The sequence below is a fragment of the Dromiciops gliroides genome, chromosome 2, assembly GCF_019393635.1.
Source record: "Dromiciops gliroides isolate mDroGli1 chromosome 2, mDroGli1.pri, whole genome shotgun sequence".
In the NCBI taxonomy this organism is placed as follows: domain Eukaryota; kingdom Metazoa; phylum Chordata; class Mammalia; order Microbiotheria; family Microbiotheriidae; genus Dromiciops; species Dromiciops gliroides.
In genome coordinates, this window is record NC_057862.1 from 675,168,066 (window position 1) to 675,190,319 (window position 22,254).

General features: G+C 49.3%; 1 protein-coding gene and 1 long non-coding RNA gene across 4 annotated transcripts in view; one reads left to right on the top strand and one right to left on the bottom strand.

Annotated features, from left to right (window-relative positions):
• Positions 1–52: 52 nt before the first annotated feature.
• LOC122743599 lies at positions 53–18,649 on the bottom strand. The gene is made up of 3 exons (XR_006355002.1): positions 18,602–18,649; positions 15,118–15,194; positions 53–669 (listed from the first exon to the last, which is right to left on the bottom strand). It is a non-coding gene; the product is annotated as an uncharacterized LOC122743599 (long non-coding RNA).
• Positions 17,222–22,254, top strand: part of C2H20orf27 (chromosome 2 C20orf27 homolog) — a 45,758-nt gene continuing 40,725 nt past the window's right edge. Inside the window, exon 1 of one of the 3 annotated variants that reach the window (XM_043988664.1) lies at positions 17,222–17,244. The gene's annotated coding sequence lies outside the window, so the exon portion shown is untranslated. Of the gene's footprint in view, positions 17,245–17,606; positions 17,765–18,826; positions 18,849–22,254 lie in introns of those variants that run through there. The other 2 variants (XM_043988662.1, XM_043988663.1) reach the window with 2 other exon arrangements.

The window sequence follows — 22,254 nt, forward strand, 5'->3', positions numbered from 1 at the left end:
CATTTGACAGATGAGGAAACTGAGGCAAACAGGGTTCAGTGACTTGCCCAGGGTCACACAGCTAGCAAGTGTCTGAGGCTGGATTTGAACTCCAGACCCGGTACTCTAATCACTGAGCTACCCAGATGACCTAAAGTCATATAGCTAGCAAGGAAAGAAGGTGGTCTCGAGCCCAGGGTTTGTAATTCCAAGTTCAGTGATCTTCCCACCATATAATTCTGCCCTCGAAATCCTCCAACGACTAGTATTCTCTTCTTGGTGCTTGAAGCCCACCTCCGATTTGGGCCCTGCTTTTTACTTCTCCAGCCTTGTTTCCCACAGCATTAGGGTTAGGGTTTCTTGTCCCCCAGGCAGGGTCTTCCCTGTCCCTGCACGAGCGGTTGTTTTGCTCCACCTCTGTTTTGTCCCTCCTCCTTTGCCCTGGTTTAGAAGGTCTCCTTCCTCCTCCTCGGCCCATCAAAGTCTACCCATTCTTCATGGTACTCTCTAGGTCTATTGCCTCCAGGAAGCCTTCCAGGAAGGATGTGGCACACCCTGGGGGGCACTGTTTTATTTCGTCTTGAATCATCCTCTGCTTTGTTTCATCCCCTCCTGTTTCATGTGGAGCTTTAGCAAGCCAGGGTCCCTGTCTTCTTTGCTGTGTCCCTCAGCGTAACATTGGCATCCAGTCTTGAAGGAATCAATGAAAGGAGAAAAAAGGCACTTATTAAGCACTTATTGTTTGCTAAGTTTAGCTAGGGATACAAATACGAAAGAAAAGCCAGGCAGCCAGGTGGCATGGTGGATAGGGTACTGGGCCTGGAGTCAGGAAGGTCTGAATCCAAATTTGGCCTCAATTACTACCAGTGTCACCTCAGGCAAATCACTTAACTGCTGCCTGCCTCAGTTTCCTCAACTGTAAAATGCAGATAACAAATCACCTACTTCCCCAGGTTGTTGTGAGGGTCAAATGAGATAATATATGTCATGTGCACTAAGGTGCTTATGCTATTGTCCTCTGCTCTTGAAGAGAACCAAAATGACATCACTATGTTGGGGTCAAGGTACGGGTGTATCCGACTGTGGCTGATCAGACCAATAGGAGATTAGAAAGCTCTACCCCACTGTGTATGTTTCCCATTCAAACAATGTGGCCAGCCCATCGGACCTGGGCTCTGGGCAGTTGCTTGGTTGTTATCTTCATTCTTGAAGATCAACAAAATGATATCACTATGTTAGAATCAAGTTACACTGTGTCCAATTGGCTGACCAGACCAATATGAGCTCAGAATGCTCTACCACAGGTTGGTCACAATCCATGTGGGGGCAGCTAGGTGGCGCAGTGGATAGAGCACCGCCCCTGGATTCAGGAGGACCTGAGTTCAAATCCAGCCTCAGACACTTAACACTTACTAGCTGTGTGACCCTGGGCAAGTCACTTAACCCCAATTGCTTCACAAAAAAAACCCCACAAATAATCCATGTTGGATTCTTTAAATTTGCACCTCTTGCATTTCCTTTGAGTTACTGCAATTCTGCTTTGCTCATAGAGCACAGCACTTTCTCTGATGAGGACACACCATGCTGGGCAGTCCTGTGCCAGCATCTCCCATGTCGTGCAATCAACTCCAAAGTTCTTAAGAGAGACCTCGAGAGTGTCCTTCTATTGCTTTTTCTGACCACCACGTGAGCTGTCGCCTTTTGTAAGTTCTCCATAAAATAGTCTTTTAGGCAAGTGCAAGTTTGGCATTTGAACAATGTGGCCAGCCCATTGGAGTGCTCTCTGTAGTGGAGTTTGAATGCTTGGCATAGGATTGAGCTCAAGAGAGGACCTCAGTGTCTGGTATCTTGTCATGCCAGGTGATCTTCAGAATTTTTCTATGACAATTCAAATAGAAGTGATTTAGTTTCCTGGCATGATGCTGGTATCCTGTCCAGGTTTCAGAGGGGCACGACAATGAAGACAGCACAATGGCTCTGCAGACCTTCAGTTTGGTAGTCAGTCTAATACTGATACCTCTCCTCTCCCACATTTTCCTTCAGAGCCTCCCAAACACTGAGTTAGCTTTGGTAATGCATATTTATTAATGTGTGCGTCCCTGGAAAGTATACTGTCAAAGTAAGTGAACTTTATTCACAATATTTAAAACCTCTCCTTTTGCTGTAACCAATAGTTCCATATATGGACGGTGTGGTGCTGACTGGTGGAGCATCTGTGTTTTCTTGGTGTTAATTGTTAGCCCAAAATTAGCATAAGCCACAAAGAATTGATCTATACTTTGTTGCATCTCAGCTTCAGAGGCTGCATTGAGTGCACAATCATCTGCAAACAAAAAAGCCAGGCACTAATTCTCCCTCCACTTTACTCTTGGCTTGTAGCCTTTTCTTTTTTCTTTTCTTTTCTTTACTTTTCCTTTCTTTCCTTTTTTAAATTTTTTATTTTTTTTAGTGAGTCAGTTGAGGTTAAGTGACTTGCCCAGTTACCTAGCTGCCCCTCTTTCCCTTTTTTACAAAGGGTTTTACATGTTTTATTTGATCATCTCAATAATTATGGAAGTAGGGGGATGGAACCAAGATGGTGGAGAGAAGCCAGTGAGTTGCCTGAGCTCTCCTTCTGTTCCCTCAAAAAGAACATTAAATGAAGCCTCTGGATAGATTCTGAAACTACAGAACCTGCAAAGAGAGAGATACAGTCTTCCAACCAGAGATAATTTAGAAGACTTCAGGAAAAGTTGGTCTTACTCGGGCAAATGGGAGGCGCAGTGCAGCGCAGCGCAGCGCAGAGGGGGTCAAGGCAAGTCAGCAGGAAGCTGTGGGCCACAGCCGAGCAACTGAAGCCCCTGGATCCTGGCTCAGCAAGCTGGTGGTGCAGCAGGACAGTGGTGAAACCCACCTGCACCAGCCGAGAGGGCAGGTTGTCAGCTAGAGGGCCACCCACAGGACAGGTGTGACCAGGCCTGACCATTCAACCCAGCGTGCTGGGAATAAGCCCAGGGTGGTGAGAAATCCACAAGCCATAGAGGCCTCAGTGTAGAAAGCCAGTGACACAGCCCCTATACCCCAGCACAAGAAGCTTGAAACAGGGACCCTGGTGCCCCCAGAGCAGACCTCAACTTTAAAAAAAAATAAGCTGCAATATGAGTAAGAAACAAAAAAGAGCTCTCACCATTGAGAGCTTCTGTATTGACAGGGAAGAGGCAAACACAAACTCAGATGAGGACAACACTCCCAAATTGCCTACATGTGAAGCCTCAAGAGGGAAGATGAGTGGATAGAGCACCGGCCCTGGAGTCAGGAGGACCTGAGTTCAGGTCCGCCCTCAGACACTTAACACTTACTAGCTGTGTGACCCTGGGCGAGTCACTTAGCCCCAATTGCCTCACTAAAAAAAAAAAAAAAAAAAAAAACCAAAAAAAAAAAAAGAGGGAAGATGAATTGGTCTCAAGAACAAAAAGCCTTCTTGGAAGAGCCCAAAAAAGGATTTTAAAAATCAATTGGGGGGGGCGGCTAGGTGGCGCAGTGGATAAAGCACCGGCCCTGGATTCAGGAGTACCTGAGTTCAAATTCGGTCTCAGACACTTGACACTTACTAGCTGTGTGACCCTGGGCAAGTCACTTAACCCCCATTGCCCCACAAAAAACCAACCAAACAAACAAACAAACAAAAAATCAATTGAGAGAAACAGGGAGAGAATTAAAAGCAACACAAGAAAATTATGAAAAAAGAATCAGCAACTTGGAAAAGGAAGCACAAAGATTGACTGAAGAAAACAACGCCTTAAAAATTAAAATTGGACAGTTGGAAAATAATGACTCGATGCGACACCAGGAATCAGTCAAGCAGAATCAAAAGAATAATTATGGAGGTAGGTGCTATCATCTCGATTTTACAGATGAGGACATGAAGCTAACTTGTAGCCTTTTCAAGTTAAATAACTGACCATCAGTGCAGTAGCTGACCTTGATGCCTTGTTTGTTCTAACTGAAGGCGTCTGACAGCATTGCTGAAGACACCATGCTAAAAAGCATGGGAACAAGCACACGGACTTGTTTCAGTCCACCGGTGACCAGGAAAGATCAGGAATATCATCCATTATCCAGAACTGTGGCAGGCGTGTCATACTGATGAACTTCTCTGGGCAGCTGCATTTTGACATCATTTCCCATAAGTTCTCATGACTGACAGTATGGAAGGCCTTGGTCAGACCTACAAACATTGGATACAGACCTCTCCTGCTCCTGGCATTTCTTGTTTGTTTGTTTTTGTTTTGTTTTTGTTTTTGCAGGGCAATGAGGGTTAAGTGACTTGCTCAGGGTCACACAGCTAGTTAAGTGTCAAGGGTCTGAGGCTGGATTTGAACTCAGGTCCTCCTGAATCCAAGGCCAGTGCTTTATCCATTGCGCCACCTAGCTGCCCCTACTCCTGGAATTTCTTCTGCACTTATCAGGCAGAAAACACCATATCCACCATTCTTGGCCCTTTCTGAAGCCACACTGACTATCAGGTAGATGACCATCGTCCAGGTGAAAGATCAGCCTATTAAGAACTCTGGCAAGAATCTTGCTGGCAATAATGATTGTCACAGGATAATAGATTTCCTTTACCTTTAGAGATGGACAATGGAGGCATCCTTATGTGATGAGTAAAACTAAATGTGGTCATCTATTTCTTTCTTTCTTTCTTTTTTTTTTTGGTGAGGCAATTGGGGTTAAATGACTTGCCCAGGGTCACACAGCTAGTAAGTGTCAAGTGTCTGAGGTCAGATTTGAACTCAGGTCCTCCTGAATCCAGGGCTAGTGCTTTATCCACTGCGCCACCTAGCTGCCCCTGTGGTCATCTATTTCTGTCCCAAGTGTAGGGAAACTTAGCTGGGGCTTCTAATATAGTTGTTACTTATAAATTAGAAGCTTTAGCACCAGTTTTAGGGCATTAAGCATTTATTAAAGTATATTAGATATTAGTAAAGAGAGTGCACATGGCTCTGAAAGATAGGAAAGCGTAGCTAGAATCTAGGGAAGAGAGAGAGAGAAAAAAGGTACCTTCACCTACTAGTCTTAGGCCAAAAAAAGAAAGTCCCTGTCCCTGTCAGAGTGGAAGCTACCTGTGGGTCCAGAAGAGAGGCGGTGCCTACATACTGCTCCAAGCTAATTGGCCAGCATCACCCAAATCCATTGGTTCACTGGAATTGAGGGCAGTCCATGAGTAGAACATGCTGAAGTCAAGAGTTCAGATCCTCTGGTGGGAACAAAGCTTTCAAGGTAGGTGTGGTTTTGAGTGAGGTAACTTCCTGACCTTAAGAAAGGTCAGCCAGGGGGCAGCTAGGTGGCGCAGTGGATAGAGCACTGGCCCTGGAGTCAGGAGGAACTGAGTTCAAATCCAGCCTCAGACACTTAACACTTACTAGCTGTATGACCCTGGGCAAGTCACTTAACCCCCATTGCCCTACCAAAAAAAAAAAAAGGAAAGGTCAGCCAGGATCTCTCAGCAGGGGGACCCCTGGAAGTCCCCAAACCCCTATTATTTTTTTTTGAGGGGCAGTGAGGGTTAAGTGTCTTGCCCGGGGTCACACAGCTAGTAAGTGTCAAGTGTCTGAGACTGGATTTGAACTCAGGTCCTCCTGAATCCAGGGCCAGTGTTTTATCCACTATGCCACCTAGCTGCCCCCTCAAACTCCTATTATTAATAATTTTATCACACTTGAATACCTGGGGTATAACCTCCTTTTGCCATATAACCCAGAAAATTTCAGTCAGCTTTTGTATGAGCAGTGGATCCCCCACCTTGTAAATCTCAGCTGGAAGAAAATCAGCACCAGTTACTTTGCCACAGCAGAAGAGCCTAATTGCATTCAAAGCCTCTTCTTCAGGTTTTTAGAAATTTGGCTAGAGAGCAATGGACTTCAACCTGAAGTAAACGGTCAATGACTTCAGCATTGATTGATGATGGTTCATTGAGAACACTACAGAAGTATTCAGTTTATCTCAAGTTCTTATCATTAATCAGTGTGGCTCCATCAGCACTGAGTTGAGATGCACCATATGTTTTTGGACCATAAATAGCCTTCAGGACATCATAAAAGCACTCTGGATAGTCAGTATTAGTGTAAAACTGAATTTCATCTGCCTTCTTTTTCTTTTTTTTTTTTTAAGTGAGGCAATTGGGGTTAAGTGACTTGCCCAGGGTCACACAGCTAGTAAGTGTTAAGTGTCTGAGGCCAGATTTGAACTCAGGTCCTCCTGAATCCAAGGCCAGTGCTTTATCCACTGTGCCACCTAGCTGCCCCCTCATCTGCCTTCTTAGCCAAGAATCCTGCATCTCTCTAAGCTTTGCTTGTACTTTACTTTTTTTACTTTTTAATTTTCACTTAGAGTTTTCCCCAAGTTACATGTAAGAAAAGAAAAACAAATTTTTTCACATTGATTTTTTAAAAACTTTGTGTTCTAAATTTTCTTCCTCCCTTCCTCCTCAACCCTCCCTATGCAATCAAGCAATTCAATATAAATCATACATGTGCAGTTATGCAAAACATCTTCACAATAGCCAAGTTGTGAAAGAAAATAGACAAAATAACTTTAGAAAGAGGAGCTAACAAATAAAATCATACTTCACTCTGTATTCAAATACCATCGGTTCTTCCTCTGTTGATAATTTGCATTTTTCATAATTCCTTGTGATAGTATCCTGCTCATCATTTCTTTCACAGTTACTATTGCTAACTGTATTACCCTCCATCCTATTCCCTCCCCTTGATATTTACTCTATTTTCTATCTTCTTTCATCCTATCCCTCCTCGAAAGTGTTTTGCTTTTTACTGCCCCCTCCCCCAATCTGCCCTCCCTTCCTTTGCCTCTCCCCCTCCTTTTCCCATCCCCTCCCATTTTCCCTCAGGGCAAAATATATTACTATACTCACTTGAGTGTGTATGTTGTTCCTTCTTTGAGCCAATTCTGATGAAAGTAAGGCTCACTCACTCCCCTGCTCCTTCCCCATCTTCCCTTAGACTCCATAAGCTTTTTCTTGTTTCTTTTATGTGAGCTACTTTACCCCCCTTCTACCTCTCCCTTTCCCTTTCTTCCAGTGCATTCCTCTTACCCCTTAACTTTATTTTAAAGTCCGCACCCCAGTTCCAGCAGAGACCGCAGCTATTCTCTCCCAACTGCTGGACCCCCTCAACAGGTCCATGAGCCAATTTTCAGAAGAAGCAGCTGAAGATTCTGAGGCTCTGGAGGTGCTGCCTGTCCAAGGCAGATTCTGCTCCATGTGCTTCGCTCTTCTCTCATCCTGAATAGCAGGTGATCCCAGTCACCTAATTAAGCTGTTTTTGAGTGGAAAATAGTCTCATTCTGTTCTTATGTGGGTTATACTGCTCCAGGAGTTGTCTTATGGCATTATTTTCTTGAGTGCGTGGCCAGGTTTGTTGGGAGTGGGGAGAGTCACAGCCTTTTCTCTGCCATCTTCTGTACTTTACTTTTTTTGTGGTGGGGGCAGGGCAATGAGGGTTAAATGACTTGCCCAGGGTCACACAGCTAGTAAGTGTCAAGTGTCTGAGGCTGGATTTGAACTCAGGTCCTTCTGAATCCAGGGCCAGTGCTTGATCCACTGCGCCACCTAGCTGCCCCCCCTGTACTTTACTTTCGATGGAGTTAAATGCTACTTTCTTAGATACAGATAAACTATCCTGCTGGTAAACCTTGTGGAGTTCTCATTTTTTTTTTTTTTCCATTTATCAGCTTCAGAATTTCCCCATTGTTTTTGTCAAACCAGTCTTGATGTTTGCGAGTGTTCTGGTCCAGATGAATAAGTGGAGTACTGTACACTCGATCTCTGTAAGCTGCTCACTCCTTTTCTGCTCCACTGTTGCCGACTGTGTGTTGGCTCAGCTTTCCCTCCAAGTTAGCAACAAACTGCTCCCTCTCAGAGAAGTGCTCTAGTCTGTTGACATTAAGTGTTCTGGTAGTCATCTTGCCTTGGGGCCCCTGCTTTTGTTGAATGAGAATATTTAGCTTGGAGAAGATAAGTATGATCAGTCTAGCACTTTGCACCACATGTTGTTTTAGTCACTCTCAATTCCGTCTCTTCTTACAATGACATAGTCTATTAAATGCCAATGTTTTCTGTGAGGGTACATCCACCAAGTTTTATTGTGTTTAGGTAAATGGAAAACAGTGTTGGTGATGAGGTCATGAGATGCACAAGTCTCTCTCTCTTACTTTTTTTTTTTTAACACTTAACAGTATTTGTTTTTTTCCAATTACATGTAAAGATAGTTTTCAACATTCATTTCTTCTTTTTCTTTTTTCTTTTTTTTTGCGGGGCAATGAGGGTTAAGTGACTTGCCCAGGGTCACACAGCTAGTAAGTGTCAAATGTCTGAGGCCAGATTTGAACTCAGGTCTTCCTGAATCCAGGGCCAGTGCTTTTTCCGCTGTGCCACCTTGCTGCCCTCTCAACATTCATTTTTGTAAGATTTTGAGGTCCAAATTTGTCTCCCTCCCTCCCTTCCCTCCTACTTCCCCAAGGCAGAAAGCAATCTGATATAGGTTATACATTACAGTCATGTTATGGAAGAAGAATCAGAACAAAAGGGAAAAAACAAAAGAAATAGGAAACAAGTAAAAAAAACAACAAAAAAGTAAAAATAGTGTGATTTGATCTGCATTCAGACTCCATAGTTCTTTCTCTGGATGTGGATAGCAACTTCCATCACCAGTCTTTTGTAATTGTTTTGGATCACTGCATTGGGCTTTTTGTTTGTTTGTTTGTTTTGTTTTGTTTTGTTTTGTTTTGTTTTGTTTTTTGGTGGGGCAATGAGGGTTAAGTGACTTGCCCAGAGTCACACAGCTAGTGTCAAGTGTCTGAGACTGGATTTGAACTCAGGTCCTCTTGAATCCAAGGCCGGTGCTTTATCCACTGCTCCACCTAGCTGCCCCCATATCCTCTTTTTTTGGTGAGGCAATTGGGGTTAAGTGACTTGCCTAAGGTCACACAGCTAGTACATTTCAAGTGTCTGAAGCTGAATTTGAACTCAGGTCCTCCTGATTCTAGGGCCAGTGCTCTATCCACTGTGCCACCTAACTGCCCCTATATCCTTTTTTTTTTCTCTTTTTTTTTTTTGCGGGGCAAGGGGGGTTAAGTGACTTGCCCAGGGTCACACAGCTAGTAAGTATCAAGTGTCTGAGGCCGGATTTGAACTCAGGTCCTCCTGAATCCAGGGCCGGTGCTTTATCCACTGCGCCACCTAGCTGCCCCCCCCCCCCATCCTTTTACCATTTATCAATTGGGGCATGGCTTGTAGAGATGCTTGGCTCTTCAGTAGTAAGTGATCATTGCTGTTGCTGTTTTCCAACTGCATTCTGGGAGTCTGAATCTATTCTAGCATTACAGTCACCCAGAATTACATACTTGTCCTCTCTTGACACATTGATGATGAGGGTCTCCAGGTCTTCATAACATTTTTATTTGACCTTATCAGGGTTCATCATGATGGGAACATAGGCACTGATGATGATGATGGTGGCGTGGTGCTTTCCTGCATGTGTTAATTGCATTGTCATGAGCCTGTCCTTCACTCCTGGCATACCAGCTTGTTGACTAGATTATGTATTTAGTTATTTATTTATTCATTTATTTGTTTGTTTGTTTGTTTGTTTATTTATTTTTGCAGGGCATTGAGGGTTAAGTGACTTGCCCAGGGTCACACAGCTAGTAAGTGTCAAGTGTCTGAGGCTGGATTTGAACTCAGGTCCTCCTGAATCCAGGCCCGGTACACCACTCAGATTAGTTTTGATTGCAAAGCCTACACCAGTTTCATGGTGCTCCCCTTTACTGTGTCCACTCCAGAAAAGCATGGATCCAGCTCCGACTTTGGGGAGCTGGCCTTCATTTGCCAGTCTGGTTTCACTCAGGGCTACTAATTGCATGCGATACCTGCTGAGTTCTCTCGCAACAACAACTGTTCATCTTTCAGGTCTGCTGTATTTTGTCTTGTCCATAAATGTGAGCACGCTCCATGTATTGATGGTGAGTGAAGTTTTTGTACATTTTTGTGTTTGTGTGTGTTTCGACCGCATGATGGGATCCCCTCCTGCTGTGGTAAACAGGCCAGAGTTGGGTAAAACAGACCATTTTTTAGGGCACCTTTTCTAGTCCCTTCGTCATACCGAGACGTGTGCAATGCAGTCCTTAAAAGGTGGCTCGGACACCTAGGGGGCTGCTGAATCCTACTGCTGCTTCCTGTGAGAAGGTACTTAATAAATACTTGTTTCCTTCCTGCCCTCAATGGGCTTATAGTCTAACAGGGCAAACACTGTTCATAGGCCAGGCAGGGTTGGAATGTTACAGGGAGAGTGAGTGGGGCCACAGGGGAAGAGATTCCTTCTGCTAGCAATGGAAGCTGATTTGATCCTGACTCCAGAACTGGGGATAGGGTGGTGGCCGTCCAAAAGGCCTGGGGAAGGCATGGCTGAAGATGTGCTGGAAACACCCAGCTGGATTATTCACTACTCAGGACAGTGGGACTTCAGGGTGAAAGCTATAGAGATGGAGGGCTCACACCACCAGGGCTTGTGCATGGCCCCTGATGTAGGTGGCAAGGTTGCTGGCCTGGCTGTTGAGAAGGTAGAGTTTGCTCATTGGGAAAATGCTTTATTGGTCCGAATAGAAAACCCAGCACAGCCCTGGTGAAAGGGCACCAGCCTTGGGGGCCATGGCTCTGGATCCTGTTTCCCCCGTGTCTCAGCTGCATTACCCAGACAGGTCGCCTCATCTCTGTGTGAGCCCTGCTTTCCTCACTGCTAAGGTGGATAGAACAACCTTGTGCTAACGACTTGGTGGAAATCGAGTGAGCTAATGCCGACCAAGGGCTTTGGAAGCTCGACTAAATGAGATTAAGGGGAACAACATGTTTCTACAGTGGTTTTTAAGGCTTACAAAGGCCTTTCCTCCCAGAATGGGAAGGATTTGGAGAGGGAGGGAGGAGAAGAGAGGACATGCCAGATAAAGGGAGACGGCGGGAGGAAACTAGGAGAGAAGGAATGCTGGCAGAATGCTGAGTACAGGCCATAGGTCATGGAATGTCAGAGCTGGAAGTTACTTTAGAACATAATAACAAGTAGTACTTATATGTGGCATTATAAGGTGACGTGCCTTATGAACATCCTCTCTTTTTATCCTCACAACAGCCCCGAGAGGTAGGTGCTATCATTATCCCCATTTTGCAGTTGAGGAAACTGAGCCAGATAGAGGTTGTGACTTGCCCAGGGTCACAAAGCTAGGAAGTAAATGTTTGCTGTCATATTTGAACTTGGGTCTTCCTGATTTCAGGCAGCACTCAATTTGATATCTGACAGCTCAACCTCTTCATTTTATAGATGATGGAACTAAGGCCTAGAGAGAAATGACTTAGTCAAGGTAACACAGTTAATGAGCAATCTAGTCAGGACTAGAATTCGGGTGCCCTTGAAAGCATATATGTGACCCAAGTGAGAAAGAGGTTGGAGAGAGAGAGCTGCTGGGGTTGGTAATAGAGGAGCTGGGTAATAAGAGGGTCAGGGGCCTCTCTCTGGGCTTGTCAGGGGACATCAGTGGCTCCTTGAGGGCAGGGTGGAGAAGAGACTCTCTTTCCAGTATATTTCCACCTAATGTCCAGTAGACACTGAGGCTAGAAAGGGATTGTATCCTAGCTTCCTGACTCTTCTACCTAGGTACTGTGTGACCTGGGACCTGTCTTTCCTCTTCATCATTACTCCTTCCCTTCCTCCTTCCCTTCCTCCTTCCTTTCCCCTTCCTCCTTCCTTCCTTCCTTCCTTCCTTCCTTCCTTCCTTCCTTCCTTCCTTCCTTCCTTCCTTCCTCCCTTCCTTCCTTCCTCCCTTCTTCCCTCCTTTCTTTCCTTTATCCTTCTCTTCTTTCCTCCCTTCCTTTCTCTCTTCCTTCCCTCCCTCTCCCTCCCTCCTTTCCTTTTTCCTTCCCTTCTTTCCTTCCTTCCTTCCTTCTCTCTTCTCTCACCTTTTCTCTGTCTGTCTGTCTCTTTACCTGCCCCACAGCAACAGTTCTGTAAAAACAGAATCCTAAAGGGAACCCATGGCCAGGCCTCCTCAGAACAGAGCCAGAGGCTCTGCTGGGCTCAGGCCCTGTGGCCCCCCCCCCCTTCTAGTCTATCCCAAGCACTGAAGCTTCTACCTGCCCCACCCCCACCTTGGGACTCTGGGAGGGCTATCTAGGTCTGATGGAGAAATCCCTGGTGTCATGGTGATGGGCACCATGGAGATGGTAGGAGAGGCTGGGGCCTCAGGGACATCAGCGGCACAGAGGAAGCTCTTTGTCTGAGCCGGAGGCTGAGGCTGGAACCTTGGGCTTCCTCGCCCTTCCCCAGCTCAGGCCCGGTCTCTCTCCTCTTTCTCCCTCTCCTTCTTGTCCTCTTTCTCTTTTCCACTCTCTTCCTCTTTTCTCCATTCTTTCTCTTCCCCCTCATCCAATTTCCAAGGGGGTAAATCAGGGGTCCTGCCCTTGGGGAGTCCGAGAGAGTCATAATGGGGAGAGTCCCAGGACCTGCCCTTGGTCCCATGCAGCTGGTGCAGGGGCCACATAACAGGGAGCAAGTGGGAGGAGGGAGCTGCTAACCCAGACACGAGCACCCATGTTCCCCAGGCTTCCTGAAGAGCCTTTTGGCAAGATCATCTCATTTGGAATTTATGTGACACTGGATAACATCAGCCGACATTACAGCGTTTTAAAGTTTCCAAATCACTTTATATACATCATCTGCTACGAGCCCTGCAATGACCCTGGGGATCAATCGACAAACATTTATTAAACACCTACCCTGTGCTGTGCCCTGTCTTGGGGAGTGGAGGGGGGCAGGGGAGGTAAAAGAGAAGGAGTTCAGGGGCAGCTAGGTGGTGCAGTGGATAAAGCACCGGCCCTGTATTCAGGAGTACCTGAGTTCAAATCTGGCCTCAGACACTTGACACTTACTAGCTGTGTGACCCTGGGCAAGTCACTTAAACCTCATTGCCCTGCCAAAAAAAAAAAAAAAGGGAAGGAGTTCTTGCCTTTCGGGGAGCTCACAATCTAACAGGTGAGATTAGGTGTACCCATAGAAGTGAATATTTGCAACTTATACAAGGTCATTTTGTGGGATGCAAGAGACAGTAACAGCTGGGAAAACCACAGGAGCCTATATTTATGGCTGGAAGGGATCTTAGAGGCCAGAGCATCCATTCCCCTTATTTAACAGATGAGGAAACTGAGGCACAGAACAGTTAAATGAATCGCTTGGGGTAGGAAGAGGGGAAAGTCATATAGGTGGTGAGTGTCAGAGGATGGATTTCATCTTAGGTCTTCTGGACTCCAAGGTTGGCACCCCAAACATTAGTTCTTGGGTTATAGGGGACAGGACTGCCTGGATGAGATCAGTCCAGGAATGTTTACTTGAGAAAGTAGGATTTCTGGAAGTGTTCAGAGTCAAAACTCAGATGAGAGAGGAGTTCTCCTGGGATTCTCTGCTGCTGGGGAGGGCGGTGGGGTAGAGAGAGGACTCTACTTAACCCTTTCTTATTTAAGTTATTAAATTAGTTAAGAAGGGAGCAATGGGACCCAAGTGTTCTCTCTCCAGTGGGCAGGCAGAGGTGTGGATGCATGGGTGGGCAAGGGCTGGGGGTGGGGTAGCTAAGGCTTCTGGCCAAGGCAAGCCCGATGCTTGGGCCTGGACTGATGACCGTAGAGGAAAGAACCTATCAATTCCCATCTCAACACTATTGATCTGTGATCTGAGAGTCAGTAACCACAGCAGAATTGCAGCCTTGCTATTTACCTTTTGCTGATGGTGTTCGGCACACCCTGGGGACTTGGGGAGAAACTTTTTCCAGCTTCCTAAGGCATCCTGTCTCAGCTTGGGGAGCAAGAGGCCCCTCCCAAAGACACGGACCTCCCCTCCCCTCTCCTTCAAGGCCCGTTATACCTCAGCCCTTTGTCCCTTCTCCACACTTCGGCATCATCTCATTAGCATATCAGAGCAAAGAGAAAGAATAGAGGAGCACAAGCAATTGAAAATAAACGAGAGGCAGCCCAGCGCTATAGGAAGGGTTCTTGGGCAGGGCTCGGATTTCAGTGTTGGCTCTGGTCCTTGGAGAGTCCCTGGGAAGCCACTTAACTGAGATAGTGGGACCGGATCTCTTCCAAATCTCAATCTATGAAAATACTACAATTCTATGACCATCTTTCTGCCCTAGGTTCATCGTTCAGTGAAATGAGACTTTGAAACCCATTCTACAGAGAGAAAGCCCAAGGCTAACCCCCAGCTTTGGAATCACAGAATCTGAGTTGAAAGGGATAACAGCAGTCACAGGGTGAGGAGTGGACCTCCGGACTTTATCTGCAGGCCTTAAGGTAGGGGGTTAACACATTCCCTCCAGAGAAAGCCCATTTCCAATTGTGTGGCTAATTGTTAGGGAGTTTCCTCCCCTCCGCCAGCTTTACTCCTTGAGAAAGGGGATTGTTTGTTTCACTTCTGTCAATCCTCAGGGCTTAGCATAGTGCCTGGTATGCAGTAGGTGCTTAATACATGTTGATTGACCGATTGATTCCATGGAGCCTAAATTTTTAGCTCATCCATTTCTTTGGTTTTTATTTTTTATTTTTGGTGAGGCAATCGGGGTTAGGCAACTTGCCCAGGGTCACACAGCTAATAAGTGTCAACTGTCTGAGGTCGAATTTGAACTCAGGTCCTCCTGAATCCAGGGCCGGTGATCTATCCACTGTGCCACCTAGCTGCCCCAACTCATCCATTTCCACCCATTGTTTCTAGTTCTGGTCTTGTACAAATACATGCTTGAACAGCTGTCATGTTCCTTTCCTGAATCTTCCCTTCTTCAGGCTAAAAATGCCCCTTCCTTTAGCTTCTTTTTCCTTTAATTAACTTTCTGTTCCTTTAATTTGTGTTCAGTGCAGTGTCTGGTGTCTTGCCCCTTCCAACTTCCCCTGGACATACTCCAGTTGAAAGGGCAAGTCCAGGTTCATTCTCTATAGGAATGGGCCCTGACCCCTCTTTGCAGTGGTCACAAACTTCATTACCCAGAGGCCAATCTGGTGATGAATAAATAAGTACTTGCTGAGGGATTGATGAAGTTAGCTAGGCTTACCGTTGGATGACAGACGAGCAGACAGGCAGGCATAGCCCGTCACCCCCTCTGGACTGTAAGCCTTCCCAGAGACCTCCCTGAAAGGAAGGAATAGGAAAATAATCACACTAGCCAGCATTTATGAAATGTTTTAAGTCTTCCAAGTGCTCCAAGTAGCTTATTAGCAGAGTCCCATTTTACAGATGAGAACACTGAGGCTGAGAGAGGTTAGTGACTGGCCCAGTGTCTGAGGGAGGATTTGAATCTGCCTCCGGGTTCTGATTGTTGTGAAGATACCCCTGTTGGTGTTTTCAGGGTCGAAGGGCTGTCTTATGGAAGGGGAATGTTCGAATTCTGCTTAGCCTCAGAAACCCGGATCTACAAGCTAAGGGCAGAAGCGGCAAGAGCTGCCCAGTAATTCAATTAAACTCCTAGCAAGAGATTTCAATTCAATTCACTCGACCAGCGCCTTCAATGTACAAAAGCCAGAGCTTTGTTCCGGCCCCATTCAGTCTTGGCATTGTTTCCTCCTCCCCCTTCCCTCTATTCTTTCCTTCCTCCGCGGGGTCGGGGCCACATGGCTTCCTCTCTGCCAATCCAAATTCCCTCCCTCTTTCAAGATTCCGCTCGAGTGTCTCTTCTCCCCCGGGGAGGCTCACCTTTGGCTCGGAGCTGCTTTCCCTAGCCTACTAGCCGGGCAGTGGAAAAAAACCCTGCGTTTTGAAGCCACAGACACTCCAAAGAGCGTCTGACTTTTGCCGCCTGTGTGATCTTGGCGAAGTCGCTGCTAAGGTGGGGGCCACAGTTTCCCCATCTGTCAAATGTGAGAGAGTGGCAGTGGTAGAGCGAATGCATTGAACTTGTTGTCATCAAAGGACCTGGGTTCAAATTCCGTGTCTGTCACCCGTGTGTTACTTTGACCCAATCGTTTCACCTTCTGAGTTTCCTCCTCTAGAAAATGAGAGGGTTAGACCGGGCGGGCCTCTATGGCTCCAAGCTCTAAATTGGATGATTCTAGGATCAGACCTGCAACGGTTTAATCGAATGAGTCTTGTTTCCCCAGTCCCACACAGATCAAGGGGGTGGGGGGTGGGGCGGGGTGCTTCGAGGCTTTACTGCTGTTAGAAGACGGACAAAGCCGTCTGCCTCTCGTGGGTAGGGGGGCAGGGTGACGGGAGGTGAACACTACATTTTAAAAGGACTAGAAGTGAAAAGAACCACCCCCCCAATTGTATCTGGAGTCTGGGCACGGTGGATTTAGATCTCTACTGCCTCTCTGTCTCTCTCTGTGACCTTGAACAATGATAATTATAACAACAGCTGACGTTTATAAAATGTTTTCAAGTCAAGTTCAGAAACATTTGTCAAATGCCTACTGTGTGTCAATCATTGCGCTAAGCGCTGGGGGTGAAGAGAAAGATTAAAAAAAAACAACCCCAAACCAACAAACAAAAAACCATGCTCCTGACATCAAGGAATTCAGTCCAAGAAAGGTTTGCACTTTTATTTTCTGTAAAATGGAGATAATCTGCCTCCCTGGATTGCTGTGAGATTAAAACGAGATATTTGTGAAGTGTCTTACTGACTGAAAGCACCATGTAAATGCTATCTCTGGTTATTTACATTGATTTTTGGACCCTGCGCAGAAGTTACCAACGGGTAGCTTATTGGCATGAGGAAACTGAGGCTTAGCGGAAGTCGTCACCTTCTCACCTCCACCTGTTTCCTCCGTAAAACGAGGTTGGATTAGGCCTGGGGTTCTTCAGTTAGCGTCGGTGAGCTTTTTAAAAGAAATATTTTGGCAGCTGGATTTTACTACAATTGGTTTCCATTGTAATTCTATGTATTTTATGTACTTAAAGACATTATCTAGAGAAGGGGTCGATGGGCTTCACTAGACCGCTGCCCAAAGGGTCCAGGGCACAGAAGCAGTGAAGAAACCCCTGGATTGGACGGCTGCAAAATGGGGTGGGGCAGGCCTAGGCGGCCTGGCAGGGTAGAGTCTGCAGCTCTGAGTCTCTGGTCCTAGGAGCGCTAACGTCCTTTTCAGCTGCAGATTCTGCACTAATAGCGGCGGCCCATCGCTCCAGTCACCGGGCCGCGCACGCCGGCAGGGGAAAGGGGAGTGTCCCGCAGTCGCCCGGGGAGGTAAGAGCGGTCACGACTAGCCAGTGCACGCGGGGCACACCGTGCACCCTGGGGCCGCACGTTCAGCTAGCCTAGAGCACCCCGAGAGACGCCGCGCCCCCGCCCGCTTCCACGTGACGCAGCGTTCTAAACCTGGCTACATTGTAGCCACAGAAGCCCCGCCCATCAATGGAGTCGCCTTTCCTTTATTTCTCGCCCCGGAGCTCGCCTATTGGCCCTAGACCCGAGGCCAGAGGCTCTAGCCACGCCCTTATCCCGTCGGACGGCCCTCCCACTCCCCTCCTCGAGTGGCGGAGAGACCCCGGCGGAGTCCCCGCCCCTTGGTCCGGGCCAATGGGAGGCAACAGAGGCGTGTCCGGGGGTGGGTGTGTGGGGCGGCTAGGAAGGTTCTGCGGCCGCCCCGGCCGGGGGGCGCAGCCGCGTGCGGAACCTGGACCCTGAGCAGCGCGAGCGGCGGCCAGCGGTAACTACTGCGGCACAGCCCGAGCCCCGCGTAGCCGAGCCGGAGCGTGTGGGACAGGTGAGCACAGGCCTCGCGGCGCCGCCTCCGGCCCGCAGCCCCGGGCGCTCGGTCGGCTCCTGCCCCGGGCTCAGGCCGGCCCGGCCCCGGATCGCTGCGTGTGGAAGCCGAGCTCCGGCTCCCTGGCCTCCCCTGCCCTCCGCGGGCCGCACCTGCTCCTGCGCTCCTTTCCTCGTCCCTTCTCCCCTCCTCCCCTCTGCCTCCCTCCCGCCCTCTTTCCTTCCCTCTTTTCTTCTCTCCCTTCCTTTCCTTCTATTCATTCATTCCCTCTCTTTCTCTCCCTCTTTTCTTCTCGTCTTTCCTTCCCTTTCTTCTCTCCCTTTCCCTTCCCTCTCTTTCCTTCCCTCCCTCTTTCCTTCTCTTCTTTCCTTCCCTCTGTCTTTCTTTCCCTTCCTTTTCTTCATTGCTTTCCCTTCCCTCTTCCTTCCCTTTCTTTCCCTTTTCTCCCCTCCCTCATTCCCTTTCCTTTCCTTCTCTCCCTTCTTTCCCTCTTTTTTCCTCTCTTCCTTTTTCCTTTTCTCTCTTTCTTCCCTCCCTTCTTTCCTTTCCCTTCCTTCCCTTTTCCTCCTAGTTTCTCCCTTCCTCTTTTTTCATCCTTCTCTCTCTGCTTCCTTCCTTTTTCCTCCTCTTTCCCTTCTTTCCACTGAACGGCCCTCTCTCCCCCCCCTCCACATCCCACTCCCCTTTCCCCTGAGCTATTGCCCTGACCTCTATTCCCAATCATCACTAGTGTCCCATTGCCCTCTCAAATGCCACCACTCCCCCATTAATCCATCTCTTCCCAGTCCCTGCCTCTCCCCATCATGGGAACCTCCTGGTCTGTATAGCACATAGTACCTTCATCTTCCTCCTTCCCTTCCTCTCCAGCTCTTCTCTCCTTCCCCTTGTCTCTTTCCTCTCTCTGGTCTTCCTTCTTCCCTTCCTTCTCTCCCCCTCTTTCCGCTCTCCCTCTTCTCCCTCCTACCCTCCCCTCTCCTCTCCTCCTCCCTCCTTCTCCTCCCTCCTCCTTCCTCCATCTCCTCTCCCTCTCCCCATCACTCTTCTTGATCTCCCTTCTCATTTCCCACCTCCCAGGACTCCTTAGGTGGGAACCTGTCTGTCCTTCCCCCCTCCCCCCTTGCCTTCCCCTCTCAGGCCAGGGGTAGGGGATGAGCCCGTGAGTCCTCTTAGCTTGGGGTTGGACAGAGGGGAAGAAACAGAAGTTGAAGGTGCCTTCTCTGCAATCATCTTTTAGGAATTGGGGGGGGGCGGTAGTTAACCCTCCTAGGGCCTAAATAAGCCTTCTTTTCCCTGAGCCCTCTGCTTAAAGTCCCTTGGGGTGTGGTCCCTGGTACCCCTCCCTTCACTTCCCCTGTGCCTGATGGAAGGAGGGGAGGGGGCAGGGAGCAGAAGCTGGGGTAGGGGCGCATAAGGACTGGCTGATCTCCCGCCAGGGCTGGGGCCACCTTGACTGGGGGGATCTGGGGGGAAGAGGAGGGCCCCATTGTCAGAAAGGTAAGAGGTCTTGGATGAGGGTCTGTGTGTGGGGAGGGGGGCTGAGAGAAGGCTGCAGAGGATTACCAGGGGGAGCGAGAGGCAGCTGGAGGAGGCAGAGGTGGGGGTCCTGGCCCTCCCCCCCACCATCTGAAGATGGGGAGGCTGCACAGCCTCCTCTCTGGGAGGGGTGCTGGGTGACCTTGCCTTAGTCACTTCCAGTCCGTCCCTCCTCCTGGACCTTGGTGGAGGTGGGGAGGGAGCCAGGTGATCCCTGGGGAGGCCGGGCATCGAGATCCTGCGTCAAGGTAATTGTGTTGAGTGCTCCCTGATTAAGTGAGAGCGTCCTGTGTCTGAGGCTGAGCCTGCACCGCAGGAGGCCCAGCAAAGTGGGTTGGGAATGAATGTGTGGCTGCCTGCCCGCTGGGGAATGACCTGAGCCTGGGCTCCTTCCTTCCCCCTCCCACTCCCCACCTGCTCTCTGGGGGATGTCGTTTCTCCTCCTCCTCCCCCAGGCTATTGATGAGGAAGGGGGGAGAAGAGGGAAGGTGGAGAGCTGGGCACTATGGGGGGGTCCCATCAGGCCCCTCTGGGGCTTCGTCTGAAAGCCGGCCTCCAGCTCCCCCCGCCCCCAGTTCTCCCTTCGCCTTGCCCATGAGCTACAGTACACCATGAGACTAACTTGTGGGGGTCTGTCCCGGGAAGCAGCCACAGGTGCTCACACCTTGAGAAGGTCTTAGATTTGATGGAATCGGAACTGTCTATTTCATCCTCTGTGATCCCCCCTCCCCCATTTGCCAAGACTACTCCCCCTCCCTGTCTTTTGGGAAGCCTGCCTTGGCTGGTCAGGTTGGGAGGATGGGTGGGGTTGGGGGAGGGATGGAGGAGATGCTTCCCGCCCCCCCCCCCCCCCAGCAGGGCTGTGTTTTCACTTTCTTGGGAAGGTGGAGGGGGGTGATGTCTCTCCCACTCCCCAATTCTTTTTTTTGGGGGGGCATTGGGGGTTAAGTGACTTGCCCAGGGTCACACAGCTAGTAAGTGTCAAGTGTCTGAGGCCGGATTTGAACTCAGGTCCTCCCGAATCCAGGGTCGGTGCTCTATCCACTGCGCCACCTAGTTGTACTCCCCAATTCTTTAGGTGAATTTAATGAGCCCAAAAGGCCGGTAGAGAAATGAGCTGTGGATGTCGGTGGCCCCGCCCCAGTCTGCCATGGTTCCCCATTATTTTATTAGGATTGATCAGGGACTCAGGTTTGAATGCTGTGCAACTATGGGCAGGTACTTTGTCTCTGGGCCTGGTCTCCTCTGTCAAAGGAAGGGGTGGGACTGTGAGATGAGTTCTGGGGTGCCTTGTGCCTCTGAGTGTCTGCTAGCCCTTTGGGGGCTGCTGAGGGGAGGAGGGGTGTGTGGGAGGGAGCGGCTTTCCAGACAAAGATGTTCCCTCTTGGTGAGGAGGCCTCAGTAGAAGCCCAGGTGCGGGAGAGGATAGGACGCCTCTTTTCTTAGGCTTCCCCCCCTCCCCATACAGCCTCCCAGCCACAGCCTAGGAGGTCAGGGAGCATTTCTGATGGTCAGGGCCCCTGGACTTGCTTTTTTCCTCCCCTTAGTCTAAGGATCAGAGATGCAGAGTTTTGAACAATGTGGTCTACTCCACCCCCATAGATGAGGCTAGGTGACTTGGCCAAGGTCACCTAGCTGGTCAAGCCTAGATCTGCTAAGCTCAAACAGTTGTCATTTCTGTTGACCCCCTGGGTCAGGGGTCAGATCTAGGCGATAGGGCCAGAGGTTGGAGAGCAAAGGAGAGAGAGAGAGAGAGAGAGAGAGAGAGAGAGAGAGAGAGAGGGGGAGCCCCTCCCTGTGGGGGAGGGGCAGGGGCAGGATGCTCTGGGAGCCACAGCAGGCCCTGACGCTATGATGCTGTTGCTCATTTCCCACTTCCATGGGGCTTGAACGGGAGCATCTTAGGGCTGTCAGACACCCAGCTAGGAAGAAGTGGCATTTGAACCTGAGTCTCCTGACTCCCAGGCAAGGGCTTGCTCGTCCTCATCACCGTATTGCCTGATCGATGCGGCTGGCTCACGGGAAGTGCTCAGGCGCTGGCTGGCTGCCCACCTGTTAGTCATCATAGACAAGACTCTGGCATTGGGGGGGGGGGCGCTGAATGAAGGCCGAAGTTCCTCCTAGTCCCAAGAATCTGTGATTCGCGCCTGTCCTCTCCTGGGCCTTAAGAGCCCTTTAAGCCGGCCGAGGCTTCCTCTCTGGGCTCCCTTTGAGGAGGGGGCTGGGGCCGGGGACATTCAGCCAAAGTCTTGCTGGCCTGAGCGAAACCAGAATCCCCGGCCTCGTCCTCGGTCTGTCGGGCCAGACTTGGGAGCTGTTCCCATGTGTCCCTATCAGCGAGCCAGGAGGCCAAAGAGACACAGGCCGGCCCTGGGCTGGCTGCCCCTGCCGCCACCACCGACGGCTCTCCTGCTCCTGGGAAAATGAAGTGATGGGGGAAGGAAGCCGGCTCCTGGGAGCCCAGGCACACCCAAGGTGGGGAGTTTGGGGAGAGCGCGTTAATCACACTCGTTAGCACCCGTGCTCTGTTCCTAGGGCACCCCAGGAGTGTTCGGTACAGAGGCCTTGCCTCCCACGCTCCAGCAGCCAGGCCCTGCAAGAGGGGCCAGGATGGCATCTCGGGTCCTTCTCGACTCTGATGTCTGGACCCCCACCCTCCAGGAAGGGGAAGGTGGCGATAATGTGCTGCGGTTTTGTCAGCCTTTGTTTACACTTTATGAGGTGCTGTCACACCCACAACAACCCTATGAGGCCCTCGGGATGAGGAAACTTCGGAAGCCCGGGAAGGGTTAGGACTTAGCTTGGGGCACCCAGCAGTGACTGTGCCCGGCTAGAGAACACCAAGTGTCCTAACTTCCAGCCCAGGGCGGTTCCCAGGGATGTAACTAGGGTGGGGTGACAGGGCCTTTGCCTCTAAGTGTGGTGAATTTAGGGCATGGTAACAGCACCTAGGGCAC